The sequence below is a fragment of the Rhopalosiphum maidis genome, chromosome 4, assembly GCF_003676215.2.
Source record: "Rhopalosiphum maidis isolate BTI-1 chromosome 4, ASM367621v3, whole genome shotgun sequence".
NCBI classification, from domain to species: domain Eukaryota; kingdom Metazoa; phylum Arthropoda; class Insecta; order Hemiptera; family Aphididae; genus Rhopalosiphum; species Rhopalosiphum maidis.
Window position 1 is genome coordinate 3,882,197 of NC_040880.1, and position 16,622 is coordinate 3,898,818.

A 16,622-nucleotide genomic window follows, 5' to 3' on the forward strand; every position below is an offset into this window, starting at 1 on the left:
TCAAAAGATATTAATGTATCGTATTATTGTCAGGGGCGTCATTTCGGGTTTTTTTTCGGATGTGCGAAGTATCAAGCAGGCCATTTTGAAATTTCCCCAGGCCATATAAAAATAATATGTACTACGTACATGTACATTATTTCCATACATCATGAACCGAATCAATGCATTAACATAAATATTAAAAATCAATTTAAAAACTAAAATACAAAAAATATGTATAGCACAATATTTGTGTATAACAAATGTAATTTAAAGTTGTAATCATGATTAACAGTATACCAATATTGATAAATGTCAATATAAAAATCAAAATATTTAAAATATAATTTAATTTAAATCATATTAATAATTGTGCATTATTTCATCAGGGTGCAGGACAATAATAAGGTAAGGGGTGTAATCGCACACCATGATCCCCCAAAATGACGCCCCCGATTATTGTGTGCGGTTGAATTAAACGACGGAATTCGAAGGAACGATAACTTTATATCCGTGTGCTTTTTTTTTTAGGAGATTATACGTTCGCTTTAATCCGAACGGCGCAAGTAAATTATGTTAATGATATTATACGGACAAGCGTCTACGTGATTCTGGCATTGGCCTCGTTTACTATAGGTACCTCCTTTACACTCGCATTCGACCATTGTTTAACATAATTAATACTAACAAACGTGCACTGTGAAAATGAATCTACAGCCCGTCAATGGAAAAGTCGAATATAACGGACATTGTGCAGACGCATAGCGAGCGTACGGTGCGTATTTTAATTTTTGTTTGTACCGTGCCGGTATATAAAACCACGCAGTACTGCCCAGTACTCACGCTAAATAATAATATAGGGTATATCGTTATAGTTAGGTTAGGTTGTAGTTAGGTTGTTGTAATGCAGCAAAGTTTTTATTTATCAAAAGATTTTTCGATTTTTTTTTTGTAAAGAAAATCTCAAAAAAAAAAACCCTACATCGACATTTACATATAGGTTCCGATATAACATCTGGAATCATCAGTACGGAAATTCTCTGTTGAGTTAAATATAAATTCAGCAGAATCAACAATTTCATTGATTTTAAAACATTCGCCATTAGTTATCGAGATAAATAGCTTAATGGATTAGCTTAAATGCCATGTGTTTTCTATTTCGCGTATATGTATAGTATATAATATGCGCAAATTATAATAATATAATAATATTATGCATACTAAAATATCTTATATTGTCCACCGTGCACCCGTTTAACATTTGCTATAAGTCTATAACCATACGGACTCGATCGGCATTTGTCGCCATCGTCATGTATTATTATTTTATAATACGATATCGAACAGTATTCAAATACGTGTATTAATAGCCGTACGGCATAGATCAATATTAGTGTAAAATGTACTGTGCTCGGGCTGACCCAAAGTCGAGTCCGGCGGAAGTAGCGAGACATTTCTCATACTGTAACATAGTTTATACGCGTGTGGCGTAGACGTAAATTCGGTAAGATTTCTAGGGGGGTTATTATCAATTTGTTTTAAAATTATATTAAAGGCTTTGGTTATATAGTGTCTATATACAAGGTGATCCATTTACCATAAAACACTCATTATTATTTCAAAAAGTATTCATGTTTTTGATAAACATTTTTTACATAGTTTCAAGTAGTTAAAAAAACAACGTTGTTAAATATTTTTTATCCTTATATATTTTTAAGTTTTTTAATTTTTTGAATGACAACAGCGGAGAAGTGGACAGATATTTTGCGGGGTAACCCCGTACCACTCCACTCCGCGCATCTAAAGTTTAAATACTTATAACTCATAAACTACTCGCCATAAATTCAATTTTTATGTATCAAAATACTCAGGAAATTATTCTGCTTTAGAATATGAAATTAAAACTCTATGTTGTCATTCAAAAAATTAAAAAACTTAAAAAAATATTTAAAAATATAATTTTTTAATAAAAACGTTGTTTTTTTAACAACTTTAAACTATGTAAAAAAATATTTTCAAAAACATGAATACTTTTTGAAATAATGAGTGTTTTGTGGTAAATGAATCACCCTGAATAGTGAACTACAATGATGATGTAATTGTCGATATAACATTCTGTATCAATGAGTGTGCAAAATATTGAATTTTTCGATGAGTAGCATTTTTATCGACATCCAAACCACTAGACTAAAAAAAAATACTATCTTATCCGTTCATACATTATTAATGATTAATATTTTACTATATCTAAGCACGTATTCTATCTACCCACCCACCCATCTAAGTCTTCAATACCGAGTCTTACAATATTACGTTTGCGGCGTCATTTCTCTATATTACTTTAATATATTTATTAAAATACCATATAATACTTTTGTTGGTTGACGATTTTTCATAAAATAATGTCTATAGAAAATTGTTTAGATTTACAAACGGCCAAATTTTAGTTTGCTACTGGAATGAAACGATTAGGCTTTCCTTAAGTTTAAGTAAATGAAAAACTATGACATTCTTCAAAACGCATAACAAAATTATCTATGAGTTGCTAATCAATGACCAAACCTTACGTCATATTGATTATGTAGATGACTCAGTATTTCGATTAGCATCACAGTTAAGATTTGATAATCACATGGAATACATTACTTGTAAAGCATTGCGCACTTTAAATTTTATCCACTGCAATGCATTAGACTTTAATCAAGTCTCCGTCTTTTAGTATTGAATACTTCATTACTTAGTAAGATCAATCTTGGAATATGGATTTATAATAAATGGGTCTATTTAAATTCTGAAAAACATAACATGCTCAAAATCGGTTTCTTTCTTTTGCCGATTAGTGGTCATGTTTTAGTAATTAAGACGAATATATATTCCAGTTTCAGAAAAATTAAATTTAACAAATGTATGTACTTTAAAAGGATTGGATAAAAGATTCATTGATAATTTAGTTAAATTTGCTACTACTGCTACCTACTTGTCTATTAAATATAGAATCATCTTCAAACCAAGGATCGCGTCGTGAACTATGTATACATTTTACATTAGTACTTGTACAGCTATAATGACTTATGTAACGATTCTATTCGGGTAATAATGCGTTTAATTAATCCAGAAACCAATTTCTTAGACTATTAGTCTTAATGCATACCATTTATTGGGAAATCTCGGTTTTAGACCACTATATAAATGTTTGTTATTATTACTTACGACAATGTAATATGTTATGCACCACCTAATATTTGTGATATTTGTGTATCTTATATTTTAAGTCTCTACTTGCATGCAATTTGTAAAAATGTTGATGAATTTGACTAAATGACTGTTTGTTTGGTTGTAAATGAATTGTAGATACGTACAAAATATCAATATCTTGTAATTTGTATTACTCGTAAAATACACGAAATTAGTATAATAATATTAAAATCAATATATTTTAGACGACACATAGTCACGTAGGAGGTATACATAGATGACCTACCACCTCATATGTAGAGTTTAAGGCGCACGAGACTTAAGTATGCACGGCGATCGAATATAAGCGTATTTGACGCAGAAAAAATAGCAGATCAGTGTACAATATTCAACTACAATAATACCTACGCGTCGAAATACGTAGAATTCAAATATGAAATTTTATCGCGCATATTTTTGGATATTTCGAGGGACAATGTATTTTCTTCAAAATAGATTTGAATTTCGTGCGTATTATTTATGTGGTGACGTAGCTGAACATAATGTATTATGTACGGTTGGTGTGACGTACCACCAACATGTATGGTTTTAAATCGGCGGTGCTGCGGGCTGCACCGCCGAGAGTCGCGGATGGGCGATTAGTCCGCGGGAGGGCCGAGTGATCGTGAAAGGTTCAAAAGTCCGTCATCGCGGGGGGTAAAAACAATAATTAGGGTTAATATCATCGCGCGCGCCGGGTTAGCCGCATCGGTGTCGCCCGGCTTCCCGGGCGACGACGCTGATAATGATAATACAGTACGCGCGTTAACAGGTTTTATCCGCAGTCCGGCCGAGCAATGGTATAGGTGCGGACCTAGGCAGAAAAAAAAAAAAAAATTAATAACGATGCACACGTCTAATGCTGCGGTGGCTTGCCGAGACGAGTTCTAGGGTCGGCACCAGATGTCGCCCCGCGAGCCGCAGTACCGCGAAACCGTGTGCTTGGTGGATGGTGTAGTGGAAGGGGATGGGGGTGGGGGTTGGCTTGAGAGCACGCTTTTGATGTCGGGGAAGGGTGTGTGGGTCGGTCTAGGGGTGTAGGCATTTTGAACAGTGGACGGGTGGGGTGGTGCGTCCGCGAGAACCCCCCCCTCCCCCGCGATACTTTTGCCCGGTGCTTGACGGTTGCTCGGGCGGCGACTTTGGCGCGCGCACAGACACAGACACGCAAACACGCGCACACACGCGCACACATACGCGCACACGCGCGCGCGCGCACCCGGACCCGTAAACGCGTAGACGGGCGCGCGCGCGACGTTACGACACCGGATCACCGCAGCGCACCAAGCAGCAGCGTCAACCGCGTTTCCGGACACCGGCGGCGACTGTACAGCGACAGTAACGAACGACGACCGACGGCGGAAGAAGCGTCAGCCAGAACAAGCTCAGCGCAACAGTTATCACTGCCACCGCCACCACCCGCGCCGGCCCCGCGTACAGGTAACGTCTATTGCCCGCCGCCACCGTTATACCGTCTCATCACCTGTCCCCCGTCTTACGCGCCGCGCACAGTTTTTTTCGGGGAAAAAAAAATCAAAAAAATCAAAAAAAAAAAAACAAAAATGCCCCAAACATTATACTAGTAATACGCGTCCCACCGCACTGTCGTACTTACACAAATATCTCATAGTCTAGATATATACCTATTACATTATAGTAATATTACATACATGATATTATATTGACCTAACTTATTTATACGTGTTATTAATGATTAATGTTACGATAAAAATACATTTTATGTTTGTTATATTGTACAATGTGTACACTGTACATTATACTGCCCGCCGATGATTGATGTCGGCAAAATTTTATACATTTTTACGCGCGTCTCGTGCGAAAACAGAGTCGTAACGGTTTAAACCGTTGAATCACGCGCAAAGCACCTCTTTACCGTACACCGATAAGTAATTACGCCTCTGTGCGTAACGTTGCATTGTATTCACGGTTATTTTACAACCGGCTCACGAATATGCGAAAAAAAAAAATAGCCGACGAAATCTCGACCGAAGTAATAGCGAAAGCAACTTTTATCATATCCATTAACAGTACGAACGCATAATGTCGATGAGAATTTATTTTTCGATATCGAAGTGTATTATTGTTTATTTGTTTTACGGTTCATAATGTTCGAAATGTGGTCATAAAATTTGACTCATCCGAACAATAGGACAGTGACCGGAATTTTACAATTATTTATTTTTTTTATATGTGGTCGTACTATGATAATATTTTTCATATTATACAGAAAATACTTTTATTGAAAACATATTTATACATTTTTTTTTGTATATTTTGGTTTCATTTTTTAGTAAAATACGGTTTAAAAAATATAAAGTTTATTGTTTGTGAAATATATAATTTTTTATTTTCTATAAATAGCTTGAGAAAACCATAACAAAATATTAAAATAAAATGTATATTCAAATTATTAATAAAGAGCAAAATATATTTTATTTGTTCAGGGTGATTAATATGTACAAGTAGTTTCAGTTTAACAAATTGTTATATTGTATTGTTGAAGTGATTAAATTATTAAATTCATACTCAACAAAAATACGAGAAATATCCATTTTTATAACCTTATTTATTTATGCACATAAAATTAATCAAAAAAAAATTAATTAATCCATATTTTCTATTTTATAATCTAAAAATAAATTTTAAATAATTGAAGACGAAAGATTTTAATGGAAAATAAATATAAATTGCTGTGAAATTGAAAAATGTATTAAATGGGTTTATAAGGAAAAATTGATTAAAAAAGTGGTTGTTGTCTTTGTTAACTTAGTAATTAACCGACAACCATTTTTGTTTGTTTCCTTTACAATTTTGTCTCCACTACTCCTCTTTGATTGTTATTTCCTTATCCAATTAAATATTTTAAAACAAGTATAATAAATTATATTTAATATGCAGGTTATTACCTATTATTATTCAACTTATGGTTTATTTATTTTCTGATTCTTAGTATTTCAAACAGAATATGTTTTCTATTATAAATTTGTTAACCACACATAATGTTGTAAACATATATGAATTTTTAAACTGACTTTTGGGAAAACAAAATTAAATTTGAAAAAGGTCTTCTCGGAGCCATCAATCTAAATCTAGCATGTAGAGGTATCAATAGCATTATATTCATTTTGGTGTTTTAATATCAAATATATAGATCTATGGCCTTTATTTGGATTTTTTTTGTATGAAAATATTTTTCTTTAAAAATCAAGTACAAAACAGTTTTGTGAAACATTCCTTACATTTTCTCAAGTGAGGCAGATGATTGACCAAGGGTTATTTTTATACGGGATATTCACTATAGCAGTATTGATGTTTTTTCCTTTTGTGTCGTAAAGAAGGTAGTGGTACTGTAGATCTATACATTTTCTTTTAAATTTGTTTAACAATAGTTTTACATTTGTTACAAATTATGAAAAATGTTTTTTAAATAAAGACATATTTCTTATTTTATAAGTATACTTAATTCGTATTTTAAAATTAAAAAAAAAAATAATATTTGCAATGAATATCAAAACTTTGTGGTTTTATGCTTCTGTGATTTTTTTTTTTTTTGTTTGGGTGTAAAACGAAATTCTCTAAAGTCGATTTAACGGGAATACCGCGTAATTTTATTTAGTAAGTGCACAACTTCTAGTTTCGTTTTATACTTTCAAAGTTCATTAATATCGTTTCTTTTTTTTATTGTCCTCATTTATTTCAGATTTACTGCAGTTATTGCATCCATTCATAAATAACTGTATTTTTTTTTTAGAAAAATGGTATTCGTTACAAAAGTTTTCTTGAAACAAAATACCTACAAAGTATTATGGTACAACAGTATTTCTAGATAAAATATTGACTTCCTAACTTCACAAAATATTATGTGCGTAATACGATATAGTTAAAAGAAACTAGTTACCTATTCCGCATAACATATAACATGTATAATATGTATAATGTATCTTAGATTGAATGTTTTATTCACAAAACATACAATACATAAATTCACATGTATGTGAATTATTTGGTGAATTCTTATTAGAAGGACGAGTGACGATAATGTTAGTCGTAAATCATCAAGTGTCTACAGATTGTGAATAATAGTGATATGCAAGTTATGAATGAATTATTAGTATACCGATTGCCAGGAAATATTTTTTTTGCATTATTTAACTTGATGTATAATATTGTTTAATTTTATAATAGCTAGATAAATAAATAATGCTTTAAGTAGGTACCTATACAAATCTATTTGTTGGTAAAAATATCTAATTTTTAAATATTCATAGAATATGTATTTAAATAATCTTGTAATTCAACTAATAATAAAATAAATTTTAAAATAAAATAGTTATTTAATTATAATTGATATCATAAATTTTTTTATGTAAAATATATTTAAATATATTGTTTAATCTAAATATATTTTCCAATATTATGATTGCATTTTTTTATTTACTATTAAAATTTAGCTTTGTGAATAACGTGTAAAAAAATATTATTTTTACTACTATTTTGATCAAAAAACTAAGTTATAGTACTAAATTGAAAACATTTTAACTTAATAACTATTATTATTATTATGATCCACTTAATATTTTAATTCTTATCACGTTTATTTTTAAATTAAAAGGTTTATATATATTAGAAAGCGTCACAGTAGTTGATGTCTAGAATATAATTTAAGAAAAACATTAAATAAGTTATGTTAAAAGTCAATGTTTTAAATAAAATTCAAGTATCGGTTGTTTGTATGTGGAATAATTATTTAAAATTAAATTATTAAGTTTTAAAGTATTAAACATTTTGTTAAACAGTTAAGTTAAAAAAAAATAATAATAATGCAAAACCAATAAGTTGCTTGTTTTTTTTTCTAATTCTATGATTGATATTAATTTAATTGTAAAAATGTTTCGTATACAATCTTATTATTTTTTTTCCTGTATAAATTGTTAGTTACAATATAATATTATGCATAATGTATTTAGGATCTTAGGATGAAAGATAAAATATAGTGGTTGTTTAACATTTGCACACTACGTACAAATTTGTACATACACATTAATTAATCATATTATTGGATATTTAGTATTCTGGCAATAAGAGATAGAAAAAGTTAAAGCATTGAAATTACTATAACGGAAATACGGAATAGCTTTGGGAAAGCGGTTAGGTTCGAGCATTATGTATTGCGGAGGTGGTTATAAAAGGATCTCCCTCTATAGCGGTAAAAAAAAATCACTCAACACTAAATACGTTTTCATTGAATTAAATATAGATGCTAAAGCTATATTTAATTGAAATATAATTACAGAGCATTTTTAAAGAAATTAAGAAAGGTTCACTAAAAGTTACCTATATTTTCTACTAGATATTAAAATATATTTATTGATTCAATTTTATATATTGTATTTAATTAACCAAAATTATTTTGAATCACGAAAAATTATTAATAAAATTATTAAGCATAGAAACATTGTAATAACTATCCAATATAAAATGTACATTGTAGATACATTGAATAAAATATTCGAACATTCGAATCGATTCAAAGCCATTGATTTTTTTTATTTGGAAAACAAAGATATTATAAAAAGATTTTATTAAGCTAACATAAACTCAAATTTAGTATGTTATAGAGTGCAAACGAATCAAAATAATTTGATAACATATATATCACTATGCAAATGTTGTTTGAGTGAAAGTTGAGAGTAGTAAAATGATTTTTCACAGTATACATATATATTTTCAATGAAATATTTATGCCAGATATAATTTTACTATATGTAGAGTATGGTGGATTGTATATATTTTGTATGACATATAATACGTATTAAAGCTAAGAAAAAAAAGGAAATTAACTAAAATATTTTTAAATACAGCAATAAAATATAGGATAAGATTATAAACATGCATGTACTGATTTGTTTAACAAGCAGTTGTTTGATTTTAACATTCATAATGAAACCAAATTAGTTTATTATGTACTACCTGAAATATATTACAGTATTATTTAAACCATTTAGCGATGTGTTTATTAGTCATAAAGATATACTATGTTTCTACAATCAGTTTGAAGAATAAAATTATAATACAGTGATAGTCATGTAAGTCAAAGTACAATAACTTATCTGTGTAATTTTAATTTTTTTGATATTATTCTTAATCTCTTCCGTAATGTAGTATAAACGTTTGTTAGAAAAGATTATTGTAATTTATAATTTTGAAACATTTTTAAAGGGGCCACGAAAATACTTAGTAAGAAAACATGTTTGACAAAATCATATTAATTCAAAAATGATCTCACATTTAAAATGATATTTTTTTAATATCTCCTGAACAATGAAATACCTTTTGAATTACAGAGTTCTAAATTATGATATAATTTTATTTCGAATTGAAATTGAAATTACTTCCATTTAAATCGCAATTATTGTAATTTATGACATACGTACAATTTATTAGTATTGGAAATTAATATAATAAATAAATAAATTATACACGTAATACCAATGACTATATTGAAAATTACTTCCTGTTTCTTTGACTGGAACGTTGGCAAAGCTAAAACCAATAATACGTATTACGTAATGTACTAAATAATACTTATTGTACATATTTAAACCGATTAATGTGAATACTTGTTGATAATTAGCTATTCACTTGATATTGAATGACATGCATTGTCAAAATAACAATAGTCCAATATTTACCTTTATTATAACATTTATGACCGGTATATTAACAAGGTCTGAAACTATAAATAAAAACAAACACTAATTAAATTGGTGCAATTATTATTATTTTATAACAATGGGGGTATTTAAATTAGTAACATAATAATATATCATACAGAATATAATATATACGTAGGTATAATATTTAAATATTGTGTGTTTACACAGTATAGTAAAAATATTAACGAATTCGAGACACTGAAATATAAATTCAAACAAATCAGTATTTTGATTTTAATTCTTAGGGCTTATAAATTTAAATCACGATATATTTAAATCGAATAATATTAAGATATCGTTATACATCGATAGTTTTTTTTTATTTTAAATAAAAAAAAACATGTTCTAATAATTTTAAACGTTTTAACGATTGAGACGCAGTTTTAATGAGTCTATACTTATTTAGTATTCACTAATAACAATAACAGTTATGACAATAATTGTTTTAACGTAATATTTAAGTTTTTAAAAAGTAAGTTATTAAAATATAAATAAGTGATGTTGGTAAATTTAATGTATTAAATTTTCTTGAGCTACTATCGTTTTATTCCGACCAACTTTCGTCTCCATGGTTTAATATGATACGTGATTACTTTTAATTATTTCATTGAACTCTGTATGTCATTATGTTTTATTTAAACTTTATATTTCAATTACAAATTTCAGAAATAAAAATATTAAATTAAAGTAAACTAGGTACTTATTGGCTATCATTAATTTAAAAAAATATAAATGATACATAAAATAAAGATACATAAGAAAAATGAAATTTTATATTCAGTATCTACGTTTAAAGAATGTAAAATTAAAAAATAAAACATTTTTTTTTTTTTTTTGTCTGGTGGAGAATATTATAATATATTTTTAATATTGAAGGTGGCTGAATGAAGTTTTAAAAATTGATAATATAGTTGGGCGCGTGATGGTGATAATTTGGGTTAGAGCAAAATGAAATGGGTTATGTCATAAATTGTGGGGTTGTTGTGTTGTTACAAGAACTAGGATGATACGTTGTGGAGTGTACCGAATGGAAATCGTTCGATGAGAGTTTATAAGGATGAGACAAATGTCATTATGTTATTTCTACTTACATAATTCCTTAAAGTAAGCTCATAATGAAACCCTACTCAATACCAATAGCTTAAAATATAAGATATAGTATTAAGGACACTTCAGTTAATTCCATTTTGTTTGTAACAAATATGATGTATTTTGAGACATTTATTCAAATTCAGAGTTCCTATACGATAAATAATACAGAGTAATTCACCAAGTACACTGATCCCTCTATTTTTTTATTTAATAAAACATTTATTCATATTCTAATTTCTAGCTTTCTTAAATATGATTATTTTTATCAATAAAAACATATTTATAATCTGTATACAAAAAATATAATAAGTAATAATTTTAAAGTATCACATGACTTGAAGGTTTAAATAAAGGAAGAATTGAGTAATAATACTTTAACTTAAATACACTTTAAGATCTTATTTTTTTGAAATTTTTACTACAACTTAAACTTTTATTGTTCAAATGAGAATTCCCCTTTTTTACTGTAATTTATTTAGTCATTAATTCTTTTAAACATTTTTATGTACTTAAATCAAAAAAAAAAGTTTTTTTTAATCATTAAAATGTATCTTACTAAAGATAACAGTCATAAAAAAGGTTTTAAAAATATGTATAAAATAGTTGTAATTTCGTATCTAATATTTCTTATACTTTGATCATTTTTAAAAATAATATAAATCTTTCTAAAATGTTTGAATTACCATAGTCTTTAAAATCCATTATTAAGGATTATTATCTTTAGAACACAAAACTAAATAATTAAAAAATTAGTCGTACAATTTTGATTTTGATTTGTGAACACTTAAAAAAATATACCAGCTGAATAATTTACTATATAAAACGATTGTAGTCATTTGAAAAACAGAAACTTGAGTCTCCACAGGATGGCCATTAAGTAATACGAAAATTCTTAGTTTGTCTTCGAGTATATTTAAAAATTCAAAAATTCATACTTTAATACAATACTGAAGAAGCAAAAAGGGTTTTCATATTGGTGGTCAATGAATCATCCTATACTGGCTGTACTTACTTAATATTTGAAATTTGTTTTATAACGTTCATAAACTATAAAATAATATACACTGATTACAAATCCAATCACACCAGTTTACCTTAAAACTAAGTATATAACTACCAAAATATTTTTTTTCTATTCTATTGAACCTTAGGATAATCTGAATAATATGTTATTCTATATGTATGGTATCGCATCATAGTTTAAATATAAAATCACGTGTGATATGAATTAACGAATTTTTGTATGATACTTTTAAATAAATAACGATAAATTTAATAAAAACACTCACTAAATGACATAAGTGTTTTTATTTTAATATAATATAACGTTTGTAATTGTTAAACCTATAATTGATATGGTTATATATGTCAAATTCATATGGATTTTATCGGAAATCATTTTTTCTTTATATCGTACACGCCAGCGCTGGGCATATGTTATTTTAATACCTTTTTATTCACCGATGTCATCATTATTAATACGAAGAATGACGAGCCAACAAAAATGTATCGGTTTTCTCGTTACGCCCCAATCAATCGAATATTTAATACACTGTATATAACATGTAAATGATAATTTGATCGTCGTAACATTATAGATTGTGGTTCGTTACACCATAATTATCTATAATGACTGTACAATATAACGATTAGTTATATGGAAAAAAAAGGCTTGTAGGTAGTTTCAGAAACGTATATTGAATAACCGCGACGAGCTCACAACAGGTCGCGGGTGTTTGACCCATAGGATTTGATTAATTTAATTCCGTCGGGCCACGCATTTAACGGTGGCAAACCTAAAGCGGCCAAGAGCTTTCGCCTCTCCCCCCAGATCACCCTCATTCTCTTATCGTTAGTCTTTCCCTCTTACCCCTATCACTCTGTCACTCACCCCGTCGCGTCTACTCACCCGTTTGGGCGCAACAGGTAAAAGTTTTAATGTTTTGACCTCTGATGGCAACGGCTATATAAAAGCACAACAATGCAAATTCCACCAAAAGAGCTGCGGCACATTAGGTACTGCGATATATTATATAGAAATGTATTATTGCTGAGTGACGCGATTCGTACTATACAATAAAAAGTCACTGGATTCACACATCCGGAGGCCTATTTCTCCGATGTTGTGTTGATCGATATTGAAATCCGGAGAAACGATGCACGCATATGAATATATTATATTAATATTATTACCAACAGACAAACGTTCTCGTGCAAAATCCACATCATATGTCATCAGTTGACCAAAACCCCCCTTTCCCCCCGTTAGACATTCCCGAGGGATAGTTTTCGCGTTCTCGACGGTTTTCCGAGAAAATTTTTCACTACCCGAACGTCACTCTGCCACCGTCCGTTGACCAAAACGAATAATAGTAATAATAATAATGGTATGTAAGGTAGGTATTGCCAAATGGATGTGGAATGTGTCACCCACGCAACCGTGATTTTCATCCTATTTCTTTGACTCACGTTGACCTTTACAATAATTATAAAAGAAAAAATATTGAAATAATTTTCACTACATATTTACCATTGTATAATATATAAACGTATACGAATTCCCGACGATAGGTTTAACACATAATATATTACATTGTCGTCTAAGTAAAATAGCATAAAATATATGAAAAACTAAAAAACTGTGTTGTAATTTAGAATTCTTAAAAAGACATATAAACAGAACATTTAAGTTCTTATTTTATATTTTTGAATATTAAAAAAAAATAATAATAATAAATGCGTGTGTTCAAATATTTTAAAAACTTATTTTTCTTGCCTTTTATGTTTATTTTCATCATAACTGATTATTTGTACTCTAACTTTTAATTTGTGATTTCCACGAATTTCTTCGGAAATTTGTAGTTTTTAAAATTATGTAAGTACTTGGTGTCTTAATTTTTTTTTTCAAATAAATTTATGAATGTCGAGCCGTCTAGGTAATCCTGACGATCCTGTATACGTGCGTTATGAGCGACACATGGCACAAAAATCTCCACTTCCGCCTTTAAAATACGGCCACCAGACCTGACTATAAGTATGTTTAAAATCAGCGCTTTCCGTCCAACATTGCCGGACTTTATTCGATAGTCATGACTTTTTATGTTTGCACCGCTTTATTATTTATTCGGCCCGTCGCGTGCACGCTGCTCGCCGAAGTAATCAATTATGATGCTTAACATGCGCGCATAACGCGGCTGAATGAGCTGACGTGCCAGTTCTCTATATACGTCATCAAAACTGTCTACTACTTCCGATGGTGAGTCAATGATTGGCGTAAAGGGGAATGGGGTGTTTAGGTCAGGCCTAGCCAAATTGTTATTGTCAAGCGATTTATGAACTTCGGCTTTTAACAGCAACAGCGGAAGATTTATGTCACCGTCTGTCACTCCACGTCAGCTCAGCAGTATTAAATTTGCCGAAAACGGTTTTATAGTAGCAATAGATATAGTATTTTTCAATTCCTTTTTTTTTTTTATTGAAAACGGGATTGGCTAACATGATATATAGCTAATATTCAGCGTATAATACTAGGCAGTAAATCTATCGTAGAATAATTATTTTCTATTCATATTGATCAAGTACGTAGTATACAAAGTCATCTTCTAGATTGAAATAAATAAATTAAGAATAATGAAACCGTTGATTGGTATTCATTAAGTTTTGGTATTTAATTTTAATTGCATGTACGAAACTACTTACTTTACTTACGTAAAAAAATCGTAACTCAATTTTAATTAATCATCAGGATTAGTATATTTCGATTCAAAGCATATACTTCATAGTATATTCGTATAATATATATTTTATTATTATTTTTTGAGTACTTAATTCTTTGTTAACATCATAATATATATATTACATTATTTATTAATTTACGTAATGGTTAAAATAATAGTGATATGCACAATATATAATTTAAATAGTTTATACGAACACCTTATGTATTTATAAGATATTATATTTGTTAACTTTAAACATTTAAAATTAAAAAGGTTCGTTGCTATTGATTAGAGTTAAATTCACTGCACATATAACATAGTAATTGAAAGATATTGAGATATGACTCTTTTAAAGGGTACCATGATTTTATTTTCAAAATATATTATACCTAAACAAAAAATAAAAAGACTATCTTGATGGTTTGGTAGTTAAAGGATGGACAAATAGTAATTAAAAATAATTTCGAAAATTATATCAAATATTTAACTGACAATTTAATATATTATAAATCTTAGAAAGTTTTACTCAATTCATATTCATTTAGCTAACTTGATTGTTCTTTTTTAGAGATATTAAGTAACTTAATCAATATCAACACACAAAATGTAATACATCACCAGCTGACATCGTCGAGCCCATTCTGTTAAATATTGAAGTTAATAAATTAAATTTATTTTATTACTTTCACTGTATAATTAAAAAATAATATTATCTTTACTAAGTGTTAATTAGTACATTAACGATTTCAAACAATGCGAATAAGTATACAAACTAAAATGTTCACATCTCGTGTTAAATTACATATCAGATGAATATTTCATATTTAAATAAAACAAATTAGTCTTAATTTCGTGATTTTTATGGTTATTGTTGGTTAGGTCTAATTAACAAAAATGAATTAAACTATTTAACTGGTCATAACATGTTTATATAATGCATTAAAAAATATATTAGTGCTTATATTTTTATATCATTGTGTATAACGAGTTGTTAAGTTGTGTTACATCTTAATAAAACACAAATTCACTTCAATTAAACACGATGATATTAAATTATAATACATTTAATATGAATACAATATTTAGGTAAGTATTACTTTATAATATAAAATATCAAGAACAGTTTTTTAATATTTTATATATCACCAATGTAAAGAACATGAGATCCATTGAATTTCCCCCCAAGGAGTTTTTTACTTTTAATTCATTTTTCTTTAAAACATGCCTGGGTAGTTTTGTACAAGAGATTGGTACCCTATACCAGGGTACGTGGTATTATAAGTCACTCCCTTTTTATACGTAGAAATTCAATTAAAATCCATTCGGCTGCTTACCTCCGCTTGTATTCTGTATGCTCGTCAGCAGAGAATGTATATTTTCAAAGGTTTACTGAAACGCTGAGAATCCTATGCTGCAACGAGAAACATTTGGGTTAATTTAAAGGCTCACGCGCTGACGTGAAATAAGCAATCCGAGTACATAAAATAATGTATACACTTACAGTTGAAATTCCAAAGATCAGGTTTTATTTTTATGAGATATTAAACATAAAGCTATTAATATAATGTGTGTGCATTGGTGTCTATCAACCTGTAAAATTGTACGAAAAGGAAGCGTCTTTTTAAATATATATAGATGGAAACCTAGACTTTGTTGAATAAAAAATAATGAATTACTTTTTGAATAAAACTAAAAGTCAACATTAACTCTATATTTATTTAAATAAATAAAGGATTAAGAACGTAATATTGTTTATGTGCAAACTTATATTATTAAATAAACAAAAGTATTGCGTTATTTTTATTTAAAAACTAAACAGAAAGTACAACATTTTTTTTGACTTGACTACATTATTAAA

At 28.8% G+C, this 16,622-nt stretch overlaps 1 protein-coding gene across 1 annotated transcript in view; it reads left to right on the forward strand.

The window, feature by feature from the left end:
• Nucleotides 1-4,527: 4,527 nt before the first annotated feature.
• LOC113557966 (calexcitin-2) overlaps nucleotides 4,528-16,622 on the forward strand; it is a 76,845-nt gene continuing 64,750 nt past the window's right edge. The window contains exon 1 of the mRNA XM_026963507.1: nucleotides 4,528-4,656. The gene's annotated coding sequence lies outside the window, so the exon portion shown is untranslated. The remainder of the gene's footprint in view (nucleotides 4,657-16,622) is intronic.